Source organism: Neolamprologus multifasciatus, chromosome 22 (genome assembly GCF_963576455.1).
Source record: "Neolamprologus multifasciatus chromosome 22, fNeoMul1.2, whole genome shotgun sequence".
NCBI classification, from domain to species: domain Eukaryota; kingdom Metazoa; phylum Chordata; class Actinopteri; order Cichliformes; family Cichlidae; genus Neolamprologus; species Neolamprologus multifasciatus.
Window position 1 is genome coordinate 24,028,333 of NC_140459.1, and position 20,991 is coordinate 24,049,323.

At 41.2% G+C, this 20,991-nt stretch overlaps 1 protein-coding gene across 2 annotated transcripts in view; it reads left to right on the forward strand.

Annotated features, from left to right (window-relative positions):
* Nucleotides 1-204: 204 nt before the first annotated feature.
* The window catches only part of dlgap3 (discs, large (Drosophila) homolog-associated protein 3), a 163,290-nt gene continuing 142,503 nt past the window's right edge, over nucleotides 205-20,991 (forward strand). Inside the window, exon 1 of one of the 2 annotated variants that reach the window (XM_085149591.1) lies at nucleotides 205-574. The gene's annotated coding sequence lies outside the window, so the exon portion shown is untranslated. The remainder of the gene's footprint in view (nucleotides 575-20,991) is intronic. The other variant, XM_085149592.1, reaches the window with a different exon arrangement.

Below are 20,991 nucleotides of genomic sequence, written 5' to 3' on the forward strand. Positions count from 1 at the left end.
TTTTTGACATAACACTGTGTCTATTCGAAGAAATACAGCACTGTAAAGCCCCGCTATGCTTTTCGAATGACACCAAATTCAACGAAAGAAGTTGCCTGGAAAAAAGACGCGTATATGTTGTCTGAGTATATATATATATATATATATATATATATATATATATATATATATATATATGAGGAAAGAGGAAAGAGATCGGGGTGAACGGTTTGGGAGATTGATCAATCTGCAGTATTTTAGCCTAGTAGGATAGGCCGACAGTGGCTTTATTTGGCCCCTCCTAGAGCAGAGGAGAGGGGCCGCCAAGGCACCCTTGGACCAATCGGTTGCCGGTAACATTTCAGAGGGGAGAGAGAGGGACAGTGAGAGAAAGTGAGTGAGTGAGTGAGTGCGAGAGAGAGAGAGAAAGAGAGAGAGAGAGAGAGAGAGAGAGAGCTCTCGTCCTCCCTGCTGATTCTCCATCCTCTCTCTCTCCTCCACACAGCGATCGGCGAGCTGTGGAATAGGCGTGCATTTGTGTTACTCAAACGCAGAAAACATTCAGTGAAAACGTCCACAGAGAGCCCGCTTTAAGGTAAGGAGACTCCTGAAGCTGTTAGATGGGTTTTTTTAAAAGGACCTCAGATGGAGCAGGCGGTCCATTTTTATGTACTTTGAACGCTCACTATTAGTACACGCAGTGCAAGTAGGCTTTCATGTGGTTCTTGTGGTTGGACTGTACGATAGGGATAGCGGCTAAATGTTGGTTCCTACTGGCGCAGTCTTCCCTCAAACATCGGCCACTGGCCTGTTTGCTGTCAGCGGGGCGCCCAGCTGTGTCAACTTGACAGGAAAAATGAGAAGTTGCGCCATTTACGATCGCAGGACGAACCCCCACCCCCACCCCACTCTCTCTCTATCTCAAGCACACACACGCGCGCGCACCAGTACACAAAAGCATTTAATTGTCTTTGGCTGGAAATGCAAAAACACATATGGAAAACACTCGGAGATGTTGGCTATCACCGAGTTTCATCCGTGCGTAAACGTTCGCTGACCGTGAAAGCGCGCCTCGTTTCTACATCGTGTGTGTGTGTGTGTGTGTGTCCCGGAGAGGAATTCGCGCTTGGTGCAGAAGTGTTGCCTTTACAAAGCAGAGCATAGATGCACAACGGACTAATTAATCAAACGGGAGTCGCGTACAACGAATGTGGCTCTTGGGACAGCGAGGAGATGATTCCTCAGGACCACCCCGGTCCAGGAATCCCTCTGAGGGGAGGTGGGGGTCTGATGGCGAGGTGGGGTCGCTTAGGATGCTGTGCTGCACATTTATTATTCTACCTAAGTGCATTTGAATGATTAAAAGAGGAGATCTTTTACAGCGAAGGCTGGTCGCTGTGATACACATTTGGCTCTGATTTGAAAAATGGTGTTTCTAACATATAGTTTTCACATAAATAGTTCCAGTTACCGCCCCTTTTACCGCTGCAATACAGTCTCTCACTTTTGGGTTTGCTTCGCTAAATAGTGTAGTTAGTTGGGCTGGATAACTGTCAAAAGATCAGTTAGATGAGGCACAGACTGTGGGTTGCTTGTTACTCCTTCTTGAGGCATGTGATTTGAATTTAGATGCCCATATAAGCAAGCGCTTTATAAAAGAAGTCCATATGAAGCTGTTTATTTATTTTTTTCTTCTAGTTACTGGGTTCAGGCCTTTGGTGTTTCTGTATGACTGTGTGCTGGTCCTTTGCTGTATGCTGGGTTTATGGGGACTCAGTGTACATTGTAAATGTCTCTGCATCCAAAAAAGATCAATCCAGAATCTGATTACATGAAAGCAAATTTCTTTGGCTAACAAAGTGAAGCATTGACTCACTGACCCGACACTATGGATTTAATGTCAGTGTGATCAATTATTTAAGCTACAGCAGGGTATCAGACTCCCAGCCTTTTTTTTTTTTTTGATATGGCATACCATTTCATCCAGTTTTACAACAAAAGGTGCTGGTTTCCAGTGGCGGGTAAACCCTTGAGTCTATTGCACTTCTCTGCCTGGGATCTTTAAGATGTGAAAATGGTGTGTTAAAGCTTGTTGAGGTTTACAGCAAACTGTGTTCTCTGTAAATGACAAAAGACCCAGAGGTCATTTTGACAGTGCAGTGGGTAATTGCACAGAAAACAAACTTGATTCCTTTGCAGTGCAAGTGAAGGATATGTTTCTAGTTTGTTGCGAAATTAGTCACATAATAAAGCAGAAAGAAATTGCAGTATTCATTTCACATTACCACACTTGTAAAACTCTGAACAGCAAACAAAACAAAGGCACATTTTTAGAAGCTGATTTTGGAACAATCCCAATTCTGCTCTGCCTAATCACAGTGTCTCCTTCATTCAGCAGAATAGACAGCCATTAAGAAAGCGAGATGCAATTAAAAAGACGGTTACCGTGACTTGTTCAGCCTCAAAATTAATTTTCTTTTCTCAACATATACACACGCACACACTTACACAACCCACACACAAAAGACTGGTGGGATAAGTGTTTCTTGCTGTTAGAAGGGTTGAATTTAACACAATTCATTTTGGGGCATCAGCACACATTGCACAAAAATCCTATTCTTTTTTTTTTCACCGGCACAGAAGAGGCTCCATCTTGATGGACGCGCGAGGATTAACTGTTCATCGTGGCGTCTGTTTGAGGTTCTTGTGTACTCTTTTCTCAGGGGGAACAAGTGATCTCGGTAAAGTGGGAATAGCAACACAGCCACCGAGAGGGATCAGCTCGTTAGCTCGCTGATAGCTTCAGAAACAAACTATTTCTGGCACAAAGTTGTGCAGCGTGACGGGATGTTATGGTTTACCAGTGTCAAACACCTTCCCAGAGCATGCTCAGCACTGACTAGTATGTGCTCCTTTAACCCTTAATAACAAGCTAAGGCTTTGTTGTAACTTTGATGAGCTAGCATGATATAGTGACTGTGCTAACTAGTGCAGTGGGTGATATATTACAAAGTGGTGTTACATACTTTTGCAATTGAAGCGGCCAGTTATTAAGTTAATATTTCAAATACATCCATCCATTCGCTTCCACTTATCCTTTTCAGGGTCGAGGGGGGTGCTATCCCAGTTGTCATAGGGCAAGAGGCAGGGTACGCCCTGGACAGGTCGCCAATCTGTCGCAGGGCTAACACACAGGGACAGACAACCACTCACATTCACACCTATGGGCAATTTAGATTTTTCAATTAACCTATCCCCACATGTCTTTGGACTGTGGGAGGAAGCCGGAGCACTCGGGGAGAACCCACACAAACACGGGGAGAACATGCAAACTCCACACAGAAAGACCCTGGCCTGATGGTGGAATTGAACTGAGAACCTTCTTGCTGTGAGGCAACAGTGCTAACCACTGTGGTGCTCTAATTTCAAATACATGTCAGTTAAAATGTCACATTACCTGTTCCTTTAGTTGTGTTAAGAACAAAAAAAACCCAGCTGCATTTACTGCAGTTTTATCATATATATGTAAGTTAGCTCGTGAGTTCATGAAGAGGATAGCCCCTCACACTGTAGAAGTAATGCATTATCTTGTGCCTGCTTTCTATCAGCTGTTTTGCTGACTTCACATGTTGAAGAAACACATTACAAGCTAAGCTCAGCATTAACATTACTGGTGAGGCCCTGCTGAAGAGAAGAGTGTTGCTGGTGCTACAGCTCCAACACCTCAACAATTAGCTTTTATCAGTGATGTTAATGCAAGGGAGATTAACCAAAATGTTTGCTGTTTATGTGGTGGACGAGGGTGCTACCAATATCAACTTGCCATGCAAAGAGATAAAGTCAGTTCACTCAAAGGTTAATGTACAGTAGGCTACACAACCTCTGGACAATGTAACCAGCAAGCTAATTGCAAAGAAGTTTTCTTTTTTTGTTTGTTTTGATAATGTGAAAGTAGGCTATGGGGTTTTCCAATAGCAAATGCTTTAATGTAACAAGTTCCTTTTTATTGTTAGTAATCATGTAATGCAACAGGATACTTTTATAAGTTACATTAACCAACGCTAGTGCTGTGCAGTATGTTGGAAGAACCATTCCAGCATTTTAAATATGTTTTTATTTTTTTGCTATTGTTATCAGAATTTATAATGGCTGATAAATGAAAATGAAAAAAAGAAGACCCAGGAAAGACACCCTTCAACAAAGCTTTTAGTATTTATGTCCACTAGAGGGCACTCTGCAACTTCACAGCCGTTCAGAATGCAACAAAAGTCTCAACCAGCTAACGACAGAGTGGAAACAAGTAAATAAATAAATAAGCATAATAAATATTTATGGTTATTTGGCAGATGTTTTGTGTGTCTGACAAACTTCAATATCAAATTTTAAAATCACCAAATATCAGTATTGGTCTTAAAAATCCTGTATCCATCAGGCTTATGTTACTAGGTGTTACATTCAAGAACAGTAAAGACAGATGGAGGATGAAAGAGAGAGCTATGTCTACTGTTTGGAAATTTTTTTTTTTTTTTTAAGTAACTCATTTTTGCTTTCTTCCAGCTTGCACTGTGTTGGACCATGATTACAGGCAGGGCTCAGGAAGCCCCTAATGGACTCAAATAATTTGGACCACAAAGTTTGAAAGAATAGGCTCAAACAGTGTTTGTTTCAAGCTCCACTTCACAGCTCCACTGTGGAAATATTAATGCTAACGAACCATATGTCAGCTTTGTTTAAAAAACAGCTTTAACAAGAAGGTGATTTACATCAAAACCATGACAGGCAGTCTGGTGAGAACTGACTATAGGCGTTTGCCTTGTCAACACAGCCTAAATCTATATCCTTGCAAATTATATATATTATGTGTAGTAGCTGATCTCAAAAGGAATGGCAGCATTACATGTACGTTACGTGTACATACATGTCCGTTGTGACATAACGTGTACGTTATGTGTATGCTGTTGTTTCTAAATTAATTTGGCTTAAAAGGCTTTTAGTGCAGTGGCAATTGGATTGTGTTATTATGCATATCTGTAAATAATTGTTCATCAGTCAGTGATGCTAGCAATGCCTGTAATTTATTACTTTGTCTTACACAATGATTAGTTCACTTGCAAAGAAGAGGAAGAAGAAGTATATGTTTATGTATATGTGTGTCTACATACGAGTTAATATAAAGCAAGTGTGTATTTTTAGACCTATTATGATTACTGTCATAGCAACCAAGTCAACATTTTGGAATCAACAATAAGCACAAAATACAGATGAGGATGTGGATATTGTGGATATAGAGGAGGATGCACCTACACCATCAACTCCTGCACTAATTTGACATTTTAACTTGACTGTTGTGCAAGATGAAATACTGGAAATGTTAATTCATCTCGAGAGGAGTTTGAACATGCGTTGAAAATGTCACGACAGTCCATCCAGCAGCTGTCAAGGTGTTCCACCCAAAGCTACTAATATTAATCAACTAGAGACTGTGACTATGGAGTGGAGCTGACAGGCTTTTCTAGTTTTACTGGCTACTTAAAGTGCTGAGATTATAACACACATTTAACCATAGCATTAACCGCCTTTCATTCTATGCACTAAAAGTACTTTATTACATCAATGACCAATTTAGAATCATCTCACCTATCATCCATGTCTTTTCACTGTATATCTGAACCCAATTTTGCACCAATCCATTCAGAATATTACTATAATGATCCTAGCATATGTATGTATACATGTCTGTATGTACTCTCTCCTTAGCAGGTGAGCCGATTCTCATCATCGCCTCTGCAAACACCAAAACGTTTATTTCACATGTCACGTTCAGTGTACATCACTTATTTCTAACTTTACTGAATGAAAAATCGCTGCAAGCTAAAATCACTAATACAAAGAGAAGTCAGTGGTCCTTCATATTCATTAGGGTGCCTTTTTGGAAATGGTCACGGTCAAAGCAATTCATCCATTTGTTGTCCAATGGTGGTCCTACAACAAAAGCCAATTGATCACCAAGCCCAAGGATTTTTCACTGCACGGATTATGAATGCTCAACATTTCATTGCAAGCTATCTAATATTAATTGACACTTTATTCTGGACCAAAGATTTGAATGACTGTTCCTAAAGCTGTGTGGCTAACGGTTCAGTGAGATGTTTTTGGAAAATGGCCACCACTTCTAAACAAAAGGGAATCTGGGAAATAAATGAATACGTTTTTCTAATATCCCCTATAATATGTTTAAATAATTTCAGAATTTAATGGGATAACTTAATTTGTACTTGATACAAGGTTATCGCCTGTTAAATATGCTTAACATTAGTGAGTAATGTAATGGTTTGTGGACCTAGCATAAAATATTAATCAATTGTGCATATAATATTTCCTTGGCAGTAATAGCTGCTTAGAAATCAGACCTCCCCAGCTCCCCGTTTCCACAATATCAACTGGGACAAAAATATCACCGTTATCCACTCTACAGTATATCAAAGCTCAGAGCTTCAGTAGAGAAGCTATAGTGGTCTGCGTCACCATGACTGAGCGCAGAGTGTTTTCAAATTGTTTGAGATGCCTTAAAAAGATGAACCCTGCAATGAAAACTCAAATTATATTATTTGAATGAAAAGATGGGTCTTGATATAGTGCATTCATTTAGAAGATACTTTAATGGATGCTGTCATCATAACATTTTTACCTCTCCGCTTCTCTTAGTTTGCATTTACTGGTCATCTCTTTTCCAGTAAGCCTTACAGCCTTTGCTGAAGCCATTTTTGCATATTGCATATCAATATAAAGAATTCATCTCTAAAGTTGGAATTTTTTTACTGGGCTTCCATGGACACAATGGGCAGATTGGCAGGTGTAGTATAAGCACATCAGGTGGGATTATCTGTGTTTTACCTCCTCAGTAATTTTTACAACTACAGCACTAGTTATTTTGAACTTATCAAACCCCTAATGTTAACTGGTACTAAGTAATAACTGTGACATGGGGGGGTAAAGTGTTTACAGTTAGATCAGAAGTGAAGGGTAGTGACAAGAAGCACTGATGTGGGTCTTAAAGAATGTGGATACAAGATGCTGTCTTTCTCTAGTGTAAGACAGTATCATTTTGTGAAGAGGCTGCCGTCACTGATACATGGTCAAATTTGAACCACTGGCTAATACCCCCGTGGTAATTAACAGAATAACATTTACCTTTGAATTAATCAAAGGATGTAGTATTTGTCATTTAAAATGTCGCCCATCCCGCAGCTGCTTCTCACTCACAAAACCAAACAGAAGGAATACGTGAGATTACTGTCGCTGTGAAGTGCAGGCAGGCAGAGGTGAGGCAATTAGATGTTGAAGATATTACTGATGCTAAAATAATCATGTACACTCATGGCTTCTCTCAAACACCGTGGAAAACAGATTGGATAAAACGCCGTCGCACTGGATGAAAAATCTGTCATCCTCGTAGAAAAACATTAGTCATGAATAGAGCCTATGTTTTGACAAAGGCAACTGGACTGCTTAGGTTATACTGGGTGAATAATATGTCAGTTATGTCAGACTGAACTGAGTAACCCTCTTCTTAGTGGTGCTGTGATCTTCTTGGTTCCACTTTGGTTAGAAGAGAAAAGCTGAAAAAGGATATTTAAGATATTAATTTAGTTGACAAAGTGCAAATTGAAAAGGAAATCCACCAATGGTGCTCTTATTTTGTAACCTGGGTGCTTGGCAAGCTTTCTCATAGACTCTCTATGAAACAACAATGCCAAGTTCTTTAGGCTTGAAGATTTCATACATTTAAAAGGGGGGGAAAGCAGGTAAAGCCTAACAAAAATAGGCTTTAGATTCTGAGAAGTAAATTGCTCATTAAAAAAAAGTACTATTTTGACTGATAAAATCAATACCACATAGCTGGTGAAGAAATGAACAATATTGAGCTTTCCTGAAAATCTAAATGGACTTTATCTGGATAGATTATTATGTTTCTTCAGTGGAGAGCTGGGTCCTGTCAATCAGACATTAGAAGAATATCTGAAGAGGATCAAATCCTAAACTCAACAAGCAAGAAGAATGACTCACAGAAGTGTTGCAATATCTCATTGGTTAGTGCAAAAAATGAAAAGCCAGCTGTAATGCTGTAGAAATTATTTATGTTATTTTCCCTTTGAAATACACTTTTATATTTTCTGTTGCTTCTGTTTTTTTGTTGCTCTTCAACGCGGTATTCCCCTAGGAGATTATGCTGTGGTCGCAGATTTGTATTGTTTAAACATTGTTTCAGAAAAAATATATGCCTCCTGCCTTGTCTTTGTGAACCAGACAGTTGTATTGTAAGTATGTTGATCTTTTGTATTGTTGATGAGTTGAGTGGTTGTGAAGAGCAAAAACCTGGGATAGGCTTTACTCACTCCAGCTGATATCCTGTTTTAAAAGGCAGTTAAGAAAATGACTGACTGGCTGGATCCTCTTACTTTTAACTTACTTACTCTTTAGCAAAATAGCTAACCTTTCCGATTCATCGGCCTCATTAATATATCAGTAAAGCTGTAATGCGGATGGACCAAAGACTTGTCAACCCCAAGATTAGCAGTCAGAGCCACCCTTTTATCTGTACTTCCCGTTTTAAAACACCAAGATGTCTGCGGCTTCAAGAAGAGGCTTCACTAACCAATGAATGACATCACTATGACTATATTTATATTTCATTCCGTCTATGGGAAAACAACTCATAGTTTGAGAGTTAAATGTTACCACATTAGTCAGTGTAGCTAGCTAAGTCCATGTTTAAAAAGTGTTAGCTATCTTTGTAAGAAAAGATATAGCTATATAAGGCGATCGTGGCTCAAGAGTTGGCAGTTCGTCTTGTAATTGGAAGGTTGCTGGTTCGAACCCTGGCTCGGACAGTCTAAGTCGTTGTGTCCTTGGGCAAGACACTTCACCTACCCTACCACCTACTGGTGATGGCCAGGGGGGCCGATGGCGCGATATGGCAGCCTCGCTTCTGTCAGTCTGCCCCAGGGCAGCTGTGGCTACAACTGTTGCTTGCCTCCACGAGTGTATGAATGTGAGAGTGAATGAATAGTGGAATTGTAAAGCGCTTTGAGGGTCTCGAAAAGCGCTATATAAATGCATTATTATTATCCATTATTATCACTATAAAAGCTAGCTATCACTTGCTTATTTAAACAACTTAGAGCAATGAACCATAGAAAGTAAAGAGTCCAGAAGAAGATGAACTAGCTGCAGTCTGAAGAGCTTTGAGCGTTAAAAGTAATCAGGGTAGCTAGCTACGTGTACATGTTTTCAGAAGCTTGAAGACTGGCAAGATGCAGACTGTGGTTTTGCATCTTACATCTCAGACTAACCAAATTTGCACCTTCACCAAGTTAATTTGCCCCCTTGATAACAGCTTCTTGATATAATTTCCTAAATAACAAAAATTACGTAACAATATACATTTTATGATGGTTACAAGCTGCTCACGCATAGCACATTATGAGAGATAAAACACGAAAAGCACAGAGGCCTGAGAATAATTGCTCTAAGCCCCAGGCAGTTGATTGAGTTGGAAATGACAATGGGAGCACAAAAGCACAAACACACCATATAAAGAGCATAATAATGAAATATAGCCCGCCTAATTTAAATGTTGCTAAGCTTTATTACCTCTAAAACTAAAGCATGGCCTTAATAGAAACATTGCCTTTTAGTGATACTTGTGTAATCTACATACATAAGTGATTAAGAAATACAATTAATGCTAGTTTGGTCAATATACTGTAATATTCTTAAACTCATCGCACTGAGGTTAAAACAGTTCCAGCTGTGTTTAATTCCACTTTGACATTTTCTAAATGTGTTATAGTCATTTCAATGCAAATCTATACTCCTGTGTCAAAGGGGCTTTCTCCTCCTGTTATTGGCAGGCTCTCAGTGTTGGTGATGAATCAAACTGTGATAAAATAACAAAGCAGGTTACTGTTAATCTAGATTTTGTTGGGGAAGAGGCATGGAGGCTATTTCATATCCTTCAGTCTTTCCTTTCAATAGTAACTCAACCCCCACACTGTGCCTACTGTTACTGGAGTGTTAGCACCTTGTTTTGACACATTTCTCCCCAGATGATGAGCATTTAATCACACCCGCTGTTTGTTATTACGGGTCTACGGGGTCAAGCCAAACTCAGCGTTTTATCGTACAGTACGTACTTGCAGCAGATCTAGAGACCGCTCATTATGATGTAACGCAGAGAAACATACCAACCCCTCCACTCAAACCCTGCGTTTGAATCGTGTCGGGGATGGGACCGAGTAAAAGACCTCGCAGGCGAGCGGCAAGGTTAAAGAGGCGAGGGTAATTGCTGTAACCTATCTGGGTGGAAAAATGTTTGCTCGTGTTCACAGTGTACTCTTGACTGATGCATTTGGGCATGAAATTGTTCCCCTTTCCACCCTAGCAAGCCCCAAGCCCAAGTCCATTGCCCATTCGTAGCCAGGCCAGTTGGCCTTTCTGCGTCTGTGTATCTTTGCACGCCAGGGTTTTCTGTTTGTCTTCAGTTGCCTGTTTACTTGAGTGTTTACTTGAGTGTTTGTTGATCAGTGTGTTTGTGGGGGGTGGGTGTGTGGAGTGGAGGGTGGGTGGGTGAATACTGGGTGTCAGCTGGCCCTCTCCGTTCCTTGCAGACTGACAGAATAAGCGAGCAGTGCAGTGATTATGGGCTGCTCTGAGAACTGTAGCAGAATGATCACTGAGCATTTCACGCTAAAATCAAAGAGTATGGGAGAAGCTGATTTGAGGACTGTGGTTCAAGTGCATCTGGAGAGGCAAGATATTAGAATATGTTCACTCATATATGAATAGAGAGATGTGTGCTTCCGCGTATGTTTTCTCTCGTGACCTCTTTTATGTAATTGAATTTCATGACAGATGGCCACGATTTACAGCCCTTAATTATACGCTAAACATGAGTGTTATACAGGTTATAGTTAAAAACACAAACAAACATCTATGTGTCATGGCTTTTGGTTATGTTTGTGAAAATACCTACCTTGTGTTTTTTTCCCCTCTCTTCAATGTGTTGCTTGTCTGTGAGATCTTCTCATTTCTCTGTTTTGTGCCACCTTGTCTTCTACCTCCTCTGTCCTCCTGTTCATAACCCTGGAAATCAGTCTCAGTGCACCGTACTGTCCCAATTCCTCCAATTGATCTCACTAAGAGAGGAGGTTTTCCAGAGCAGCTATGAACAGGAATTCCCAAGTGTATAAAAGCAAAACACCAGTGGAATATACAAACCATAATAAGGGCAGGATGACAAGTGGAAAGGCAGCTGGTCTGGATGACATAGCTGTGGAGCTTTCGAGATGGGTAAGAAAGAGGGAGGTGGGCTTTTTAACCAGACTGTTTAACATAATCTTGGAGAGCGAGAGAATGCCTGAGAAATGGAGAAAAAGTGTGCTGGCACAGATTTTCAAGAATAAGGGTGATGCTCAGAAGGATACAGTTGAGTAATTGTTAAGCTATGGGAAGGAGTTGCTGAAGCTAGGTTAAGAAGAAAGGTGATGATCAGTGAGCAGCAGTATGGCTTCATGCTGTGAAAGAGCAAAACAGATCAATGTTTGTTTTGAGTGATTTGATGGAGCGGTGTAGAGAAGGTCAAAAAGAGCTGCACTGTGTCTTTGTGGATGCAGAAAAAGCATATGATGGGGAGCCAGGAGAGGAACTGTGATTCTGCATAAGGAAGTAAGGACTGTCAGAGAAGTATGTGAGGGTGGTGCTGGACATTTATGAGGACAGTGAGATAGTGATGAGAGTGGTAGGCGTGATAGATGGGTTCAAGGTGGGGTTGGGATTACATCAGGGATCGACTGTGAGCCCCTTCTTTTTTGCAGTGGCGATGGTGAGGTTGACGGATTAGGTTAGGCAGAAGTCTCTGTGGACTACGATGTTTGCAGATAAGATTATGACCAGCTGAGAGAGTAGAGAGCAGGTGGAAGAGAGCTCGGTGAGGTGGAGGTATGCTATGGAGAGAAGAGGAATGAAAGTTAGTAGGCACAAGACATAGTACGTGTGTGTGAATGAGAGCAGCCAGGTGGAAAGTTAAAGCTTCAAGGAGTAGAGGTAGTAAAGTTGGATGACTTTAAATACCTGGGGTGAAGCATCCAAAGCAACGGACAGAGCACAAGAAAGGGGAAGAAGAGAGTGCAGGCAGGGTGGGTGAAGACAAGTGGTAATTTGTGTCAGAAGGGTACCAGCAAGAGTGAAAGGGAAGATTCACAAGACGGTAGTCAGACCTGCTATCATATAAGGTTTGGGGGATGGTGTTGTTAAAAAAGGGGCCGGAGGGAGAGCTGGAGGTGGCAGAGCTAAGGATGTTAAGATTTTCATTGGAGGGACAGGATTAAAAATGAGAACATCAGAGGGATGGCTCATGTTGAGTGGTTCGGAGACAAAGTAGAGAAACAAGGCTGAGATGGCTTGGACATGTGCAGGGGAGGGATAGTGGATATATTGGACAAAGGATATTGAATATGGAGCTGTCAGGCGGGAGGAAAAGAGGAAGACCACAGAGAAGATTGATGGATGTAGAAAATTAGGTCATGCAGAGGGTTGGTGTGACAGAGGAGGGTACTTAACGTGAGATGGAGGAAGATAATCCGCTGTGGTGACCACTAAAGGGAGAAGCTGAAGGAAGAAGAAGCGAGAAATAGGAACCCACAAATGACAATTCCCTTTCTGCCGTTCACAGTTTGTATAATAATAGTGAAGGTAATTAAAAGTAAAGATATAAGTTGTCATTAACTCATTTGGAAGAGATTGTAAAATGCAGCAGTGGGCTATAATAAAAGAATGAACAGATGATGCATTTATGCCAAATGTCTTTTTTTTTTTTAAACTTGGCACTGCATTTAAATAACACGTCTAAATCGAGGGTGTGTGCTTTTATTAAACGCTCACTCCCTCGACTCCTCTCACATCCACCTTCCCTGATATCTCATATTGATTCCTCGCCTTGCCTCCTTTCCTTGCAATCTTATTCCCTTCCACCAGAGATGTGAGCTAAGGAGGTGAGGAGAGACACGAGGGGAGAAGAGACGAGGCGTTTAACAGCACAAGACATCGTCATTTCAGAGCCTCATTTTATAGCAGTATCAATAAAATATGACGTTTGGCACAGCTGCACCATTTGTCAATCGTTTTGTTAAGCTCTACTGTGTTTTATGATCTCAGATGTCAGTTAAGCTTATCAGTGATCATAACAGCTTTTTTATTTTGAGCTACTTTTAATTAAATTCACTGCTTTTCACAATCTGACAACGTGTCATGCCTTTTTTTGTAATCACACACACTCACAAACCTTGAAGGACAGAAAATAACCAACTTTTTATGAACACTCTGTAGAGTCTTTTTTAAGGGTAAAAATACCTCTGGAAATGAGACAAATGTCCTTGTTCTCACACTACAGGGACAAAAGTACCGGGCCGCCAACGCATCACATGTACAGGAGCATAGAAACCCATCATGGGAAGCTCCTGGTGCACAGCTTTCTGTGCTGATGTTAATGTGAGAGGAGGTCTGGAACTTTGCAGTTACTGAGTGCACTATGCACATCAGCACTCAGTGGCCTCGCTCAGTAACTTCACATGGCCTTAACACCTTCACTTTGCAATAATACCACTTACAGCTGATCATGGAATATTCAGGTGGGAAGAAATTTCACAAATTGACGTAGCAGTGGCATCCACACACTGTACCACCCTCAAATTCACTGAGCGCCTCAGACCAACCTATTCAATGAGACTAAGAACACCTGATTTCAAAGATTAACAGGTGCGACCCATTATTTTTTGTGCATGCAGTACACCTCCTCTGTCCTTGCTCACTCATTACAATACATTTCAGGAAGTGAAACATCCTTCAAGATGGTATTTTGAAACTGAATTTCAGGCCACAACCACGATTCCCCTTTGGTTTTCTCCTCTCGGGTTACATCTCAGATGGGATGGTCTAAGATGCAACGGCAGATAACTGATAAACGAGAACCAATAAAGTTGTCCTTGGTTGCCCTACCTGCATTATTCTGAGAATATATGTTTAAAGTGCTGAACAACAAAAGAAACATAACGAAAATATATCCGACATGCCCCCATTTGTTTTCACGGCAACTCCCCCCCCCCCCTCCCCCCCGTTATTATACAGTAATTGTCAAGGGGAGAAAAGAAACATTCTGTACGGTGCTTCCCGTGACAGTCGTGTGCCAGAGAAATAACAGAGACAGTTGGCACCAAGTTGTGAAAAACAAACTCTTTTTCTGCATGATTGCATTGATGGGGAGCATTGTTCCCATCAAAGTGCTACAAAATGGCTCTCATCCATCAGTACAGAAATTACACATCTTTATTGAGTTTGTGCCATTGATTAGCACAAAAAAACAGTTGTTATTAAAATAAGAACACGCATATCAATCCCACGAGGATATCCCAATATCTTCTTTCTGTATTAAACTGATAGATCAATGCACCATTAGCTGCACACTGCACAATTCTGCCCGACGTCTATGTGAGGTGCGCGTTTGTGGCTGAGACCAGCATCCGCAACAGTTCATGGGAAGACACACAGAAAAGCAGCAGCCCTATCGCGATATTGTACAAAAGAAGTACTGATTAAATGTGTAATCATAGACAGAAGCATTTGGGAATGGCCCTCATAAAGTGGGCATTAAAGTGAAAGTGTAGAATGTCCGTTGCTCTCTTTAATGCCACCGAGTAACATATGATACCAGGATGTTGTGCACCAGAAAGCTCGTGTACTAACATTGGGAGCTTACTTTACTGCAGGTAAACACACTTTATTAATCAGTTCCTTTCAATTTGCTGTTTTATCCCCTCTATTGGGAAAGCTCAAAAGCAAGGAAATTGGAACTGATGTCATAAAAAATAAAAGAATAAGACAGAACACTCACTCCGGAGCATGTAGCTTGGTTCATGGAAAATCCTTGAAACAAGTTGATTGATTGGATGTGAAATTATCTCTCCCCAGTGGCAAGGAAATGGAAATGACACTAGAAGACTTGACGCTAGATTAAATGACTTGTTCCACTGGATGTTTTCTGTGGTGCAGGCCTGGATTTGCCCTTAAGATGATCCCACGATGGAGAAGGGGATGGTGGGCGGAGAGATAGGTTGATAGCCTAATGGAGTGGATGAGCAATGGCGCAGATGACGCAGGATGAAGGGGTAGCAGTCATTTGATGAATAGGTGAGAGAGGAAGGGGTGCGGGGTGAAATGATAGAGAGGAGTAGTCTTTAAATGCTACATCATGGTGGATATTCATTTCATATAGCCCCTGTTCTCTTTCCAAGGTTCACATTTATTATTTGTCTTGTGCCCCCCCCCCCCCCCCACACCCCACCACCAGTTTATTCATCCCTTTCTTCGTCTCCCCTCTTCTTCTTTTTTCTGCTTTCAGCATCACCCTCCACATTTCCTGTCTTCTTTGGACTTTTAATTTTCACTTTCCGATTTCATGCCCCATCCTTCCTTCCTCATTCCTTCTCCTTCTCTCCTCTCACAACCCCATTTCTTCTACTCCTACCCGTCTCATCTTCTGCCTATTTCCCTAATGCCTTCTTAATATCGTTTCTTACCCTGCCTTCATTTTCTCGACTTTGTCTCCTATTTTTATTTCATACATTTGTCTAATCTCCCCGGTTACCAGCTGCCATGCTTAATTTCTCCTCCTCTCCTTGTGACCTCTATCTCTACCTCTTGCCGGCCCATCACCCCACCCTCACAACAATGTTTGCACCACCCCATTACTTTCCCTCCTGTTTGTTTTCCTACCTCTTTTACATGGAGCTGTCCCTTGCCTCCTCTCCACAGCCCTCGCTGTGTCTTGTAAGCGGGACAGGTGGCAGTGCAAGTACATGCTTTCAGTGGGACATGCCTGTGCTCAGATTTAAATAGATAATGGCAGAGCCTTAGTGCTTGTTGGGCCCTCTGAATAATGCAGGAGATCCTGAAGGCATTGTTGCCAGGCATCGCTCATGGTGACATGCATAGGCCAGCCCACAGGCTTGCAATATTGATACCGCGAGAGAGGAAGGGACTCGGTGGCAGTTATTTTATTTTTTTCCTCCTATAAGTCAGCTTTGCACCAAGGTTCACTCAGATACTTAAGCTGAAAGGAGTGTACTCACAAGAAAAAAACAGCAAATGGTCAATAATGTCACATCCTGGTCACAAGGACCTCTGGCAGCAGTGGAAAATATGATTTCTGGAGCAAAGGAGAAAGCAGCATGTTGCTGTTAAGAGAGCCACAAAGCCAAGAAAAGCGAGAAGCTGAGATTGTGTGACGGTTTCACAAAACAATAGATAACAGTTCATTTTCCTGTTTGTGCCATTTTGCTTTTTATAAGCAGGCATTTTTATTTTGAACCCAGATAACTTGAATAGTGAGTGGCTGCTAACCTTATAAAGTAAACTGTAACCCAGTTTTTAAACATTTTGTATTTCTTTTGAGATTTCTGATTCAAGTTACTCCAACTGGCCATTTTGATGAACCTGCTCTTAACAGCAGAAGCTCAACGTAAAAGATTAATTTCACAGTAAATCTCATTAATATTGTGTGATTACAGTTGTGGAAGCAACTTTGAATAATTACTTTAATACATCTGATGCCTTAATTTGTTCAATATTGACAACTATCAAACTCTTTTTCTTTGAATTCCTGAGCACAGTGCAGTTTTAAGGATATAACACTGATATTAAAACAGGTTTTCTCTATTAATCACAGGAGATGAGTCTTTCATTTTGGCAGGTTTTTACTCTGTAGCATGCACGGGGTGGACGTGCGCACTACTTACCTACCTATTAAATGACGGTGTCATTTGATCTCATGTCATGCTCTTATAAAACATAATTAGAGGGATGGCTGTTGAGCTGTGTCTCTTTCTCACAAGCCAGCACACTGATGGCTGGGAGTGTTATTCGTTCCGTCATGATCGTTAATTTTCTGGACTGTGACGCAGCTCATCTCATCTGAGCTTGGCTGGTCTATCAGAGCATTCACAGATGATTTGCAACGCCTCTTGTCAGTCAAGGAAATGAAAGGAACTCGACTTTAAAGGAAACAGAGGCTTTCCACTGTTAAAGGGTAGAGTTATGATCTCATTAGCTGCCAGTTTTGAACAAAATGGGACTTTTGGGGAGTTTTTTTGGCTGTTCAAGGTTTTAAGGTGGAGGGGAAAAAACAGGCAGGAACTGACAAGGTGAGGCAAATAATGAAGAGAGAAACAAGTGCAGCTGTCAAAAAAAAAAGGAGGAAAAAATATGTCCCATTGTCTCTTGGTATCCTTGCTGCCAGCAATGCACTGGTGCTTGAGGAAAGAAGGGGAAAAGAAGAGTGAGAGTGTTTGTGATCCTATCTTGTTATTTTCTCTCTGGCTTGTTATTCGCTACTTTTTGCTATAAAGCCTTCTCCTGGAGGCGCTTCTTACTTTTCAAGAATTACAGGGCTGGTCCCCCGGGAGTTGGGTGTGGGGGGCATTTTAGGGAGCTATTTGTTTGCGGCTGCCTCCGACTGTCTGTGAGAGAGAAAACGAGGAGGAAGGGGAGGTGCGAGGGAAAGGGAGATGGAAATGGAGGACTAGTCAGTGTTTGATCAGTGGGGTGCTGAGTCACACTGGGATGTGACCGAGAGATTAGGTGTTTTGTGGCGGGGGAGAGAAAACACAAAGAAAGACAAAGAGACTCTAAATGAGAGTTTTGAGAAGTAAAGTCTCAGTGGATGCCTTCTGCCTTCAAGGTGTCTTTCACCCTTGCAGACACGTACGCTCCAAATATTGAATCTTTTTGCTGTTCCCATCTCCTCTGTCTCTCCTCTCTCCGTGGGGGGCTCTGTCTTTGAGTCTGTGTGTAATCTGTGAGGTAGATGAAGAAAAAAAAGTCCAGTGATATATTTTGCCATCCATCAGAGGTGTGATACAGTTATTGCAACAGTGTCGGCTGTCAGCGGTGTTCTCGGCGGGAGCTGGCAAATGAGAGCCTTAAAAGCTTCACTTTTACACCTCTGACAAAGATGAGCCTCCTTTAGGATGATGCTGGGTAGGTATTGTAATGGGATTCATTACTATGTTGCAAGTACTTGCTGTGCATGTGACTAGAAATACATCACGTTTATGTTCCTCGTCTTGAAGTTGCCCCAAGTGGTTTTGTCATATAGTGGTATCAGAGTAAGTTAAGAAAGTAAAGGAGTCTGCCTAGGAATGTGCTAACTGTAAAATTCTAGACCTAAACCCATGTTTTAAAATCTTTGGCCAATGGCTGGTTTCTGGTTTCAGAAATAAACAAATTTTTTAACATTTTGCCCGTACAGCATTAATGAGACACAAAGGGCAAATTATAAGACACCAGCATTGGTGAAATGCATTTTACTTGCTCATTGCAATAGTCCAAAAAAGTAATTTCTTTATATTTGGCTAGCAAAATGGGAGAAATGGTGCAGCAATTTTGAAAAAATAAAATAAATCAGGCACAAGGAGTGGATTGATAATGACTGGGGAAAGCAACCAATGTCCAGAGAAAGAGAACTATTGACCAAGAGCACTTTAAAGATGACAGAAAATCTTGGGAGGAAATGAGGAAGTGATATGGGGTGGCTCAAAACTTTTGCACAGTACTGATGTAAGTCAGCAAAACCAATACTTACCAAATGCAGCTCCCGAAAAAAATGTAACATGAATTTTAGGAGAAGTATTATCACCTAAACAACAGGGTAATTTTGACATTTTACGCCACATGTTACCAAACACAGTCTCACGCTTTACTCTAAGCCATAGGCAAACATGGCCTTAGCTTACACTACATCACAACAGTCAATTAATTGCACTTAATTCACTTACCCACCATTATTCGATTTAGTTTCCAACTGTGAGAATCTATTTACGTTTCAATTAGAATTTAAAGGACAATTTGACAGTTGAATGGAGACAGTTTTTTTACAAACCCAGACAAAATTGCAGTTTTTTTTTTACTTATAACTTACCAAAAGTAAAAACTTCATGTCATTACCCTAACCACACTTGTGATTTCCACTAGAGGCCAGTTGGGTTTACATAGATCTCTTCTAGCTGAGGGACAGAGAGAGAAGCCAGAACCAACAGGAAAGCAAGAAGGCAGTCACACAGCCCTGACCTGTCTGCATAAAAGGGATCAAAAGGTCCAATGACCCGACATGATGCTGGAGGATCCCTGACCTCTGTCTTGAATGTGAAGGGCACAGCTAATGAGGCAACACACTGCTTATAAATTCAGTGAGACTGGATTAGAATTTATCACAGAAATTATTTTATTACTGGATGATTTAAGCATCAGCAGTGGCAATAGCATCACTTTTTACCAGCAATAAGCATCCACATTGTGGTTATTCAATATAGAACACACTAGTGCACACACACACACATACACACTCTTGCCAGTATGACAGGCAGTTGGAATGGCTGGATCACCGTAGGGTTGCGGGACTGAGCCCATTATGGAGACTGAGCATCAGCCAGAGTTCTGGAACCTACTATACCCACTAATGGAATACATTTCCCCATCCCTGTGAGTGTGTGTCTGCACGTTTTAGTGTCTATGTTGAGCTACAGGAGAGCAAAACATTCAGAGTATGTTTGTTTATATGAATGTGCAGTAAATTAACCCGGTACTTTTAACAGCATGAATACGCATCGTCTCCTCTTCCTGTCAGGCTGCTTGCCTCAAGCTCATCCGGTGGTTGCTTATCTAACTCACCGATTTACTCTTTTTACTGTCTTTCAGTGTTCAGTGTAGGAATGTTCACTCGACCTTCGGTGTTTCGCATATATAGACTTCACTTGGCCGTGGTGGTTTTATGTCTAAGAGAAATGCAGATATATTAATGCAGTTAATGCAGCAGCTCTTTTAATGAAAGTTCGCTGTAGGCGTTATATAAAAAATAAATGTAGCCACTGTGATTTTACCTATTGGTCTGTTACATACATTCTGTTAGGAAAACTCAAGCTGGATGATGTTATTAAACCAGACATGATAAGATAGAGATGGACAAGAGGTGGACAGTCTGACTCTGATAGAAATTTATGAAATGACCTTTAAATTGTATTCCGTAAGATTTCAGGATAGTGACTGAACCTTAAGACTTATGAAGAAAGTGTTCACTGGGGTCACAGACACAGGAGCTGAATGGCCCTTATCTTACAGACTGGAAGTCAACTGGAAGTCTTTTCGTAACTTGAGGAGTCACGCCCTTGCCAAAAGTATTCAGACATTCATCAGAAATTCATTGAATCAGGTGTTCCAATCACTGCCATGCCCACAGGTGTATAAAATCAATCACCCAGGATCACCTTCATGGAGATGTGCTCTCTGAGGCTCTTACCCTTCTCTGTCTCGCAATCCGATGAAGGAGTTTGGGTTTGGCGGGTGCACGAACAGTATTGTGCCAAATGTAAAGTTTGGGGATTATGGTGTGGGGTTGTTTTGCAGGAGTTGGGCTTAGTTCCAGTGAAAGAAACACTTAATGCTTCAGCATACCAAGACATTTTGGACAATTTCATGCTGTTTCAACTTTGTGGAAACAGTTTGGGGATATCCCCTTGCTGTTCCAACACGACTGCACACCAGTGCACAAAGCAAGGACCATAAAGACATGGATGCGTGAATTTGGTATGGAAAATTTACAGGCCAGTCCAAAGTGAGGTCACCAATGCTGAAGAGCAGAACAAGAACTACCTTGTATAGCTTGACATTTTATGGATTATGTAATCAATCACTAGTGTTTGAATAAGTGGATTATGCAAGAAAGTCCATCCTGTGGTGATAAGAAGTTCTTTTGATCCAATTTTCAGAGTATCTGGTTGCTGGAACACTGATTGTGCTTTGGGTGACACGCTGGGAACACTTCATTATTTCATATCTGTAGACAGATATGATTTATGCACAGGAAACATCAATGAAAACCTTTAATCATTAAGTTCAGTTTCAAAA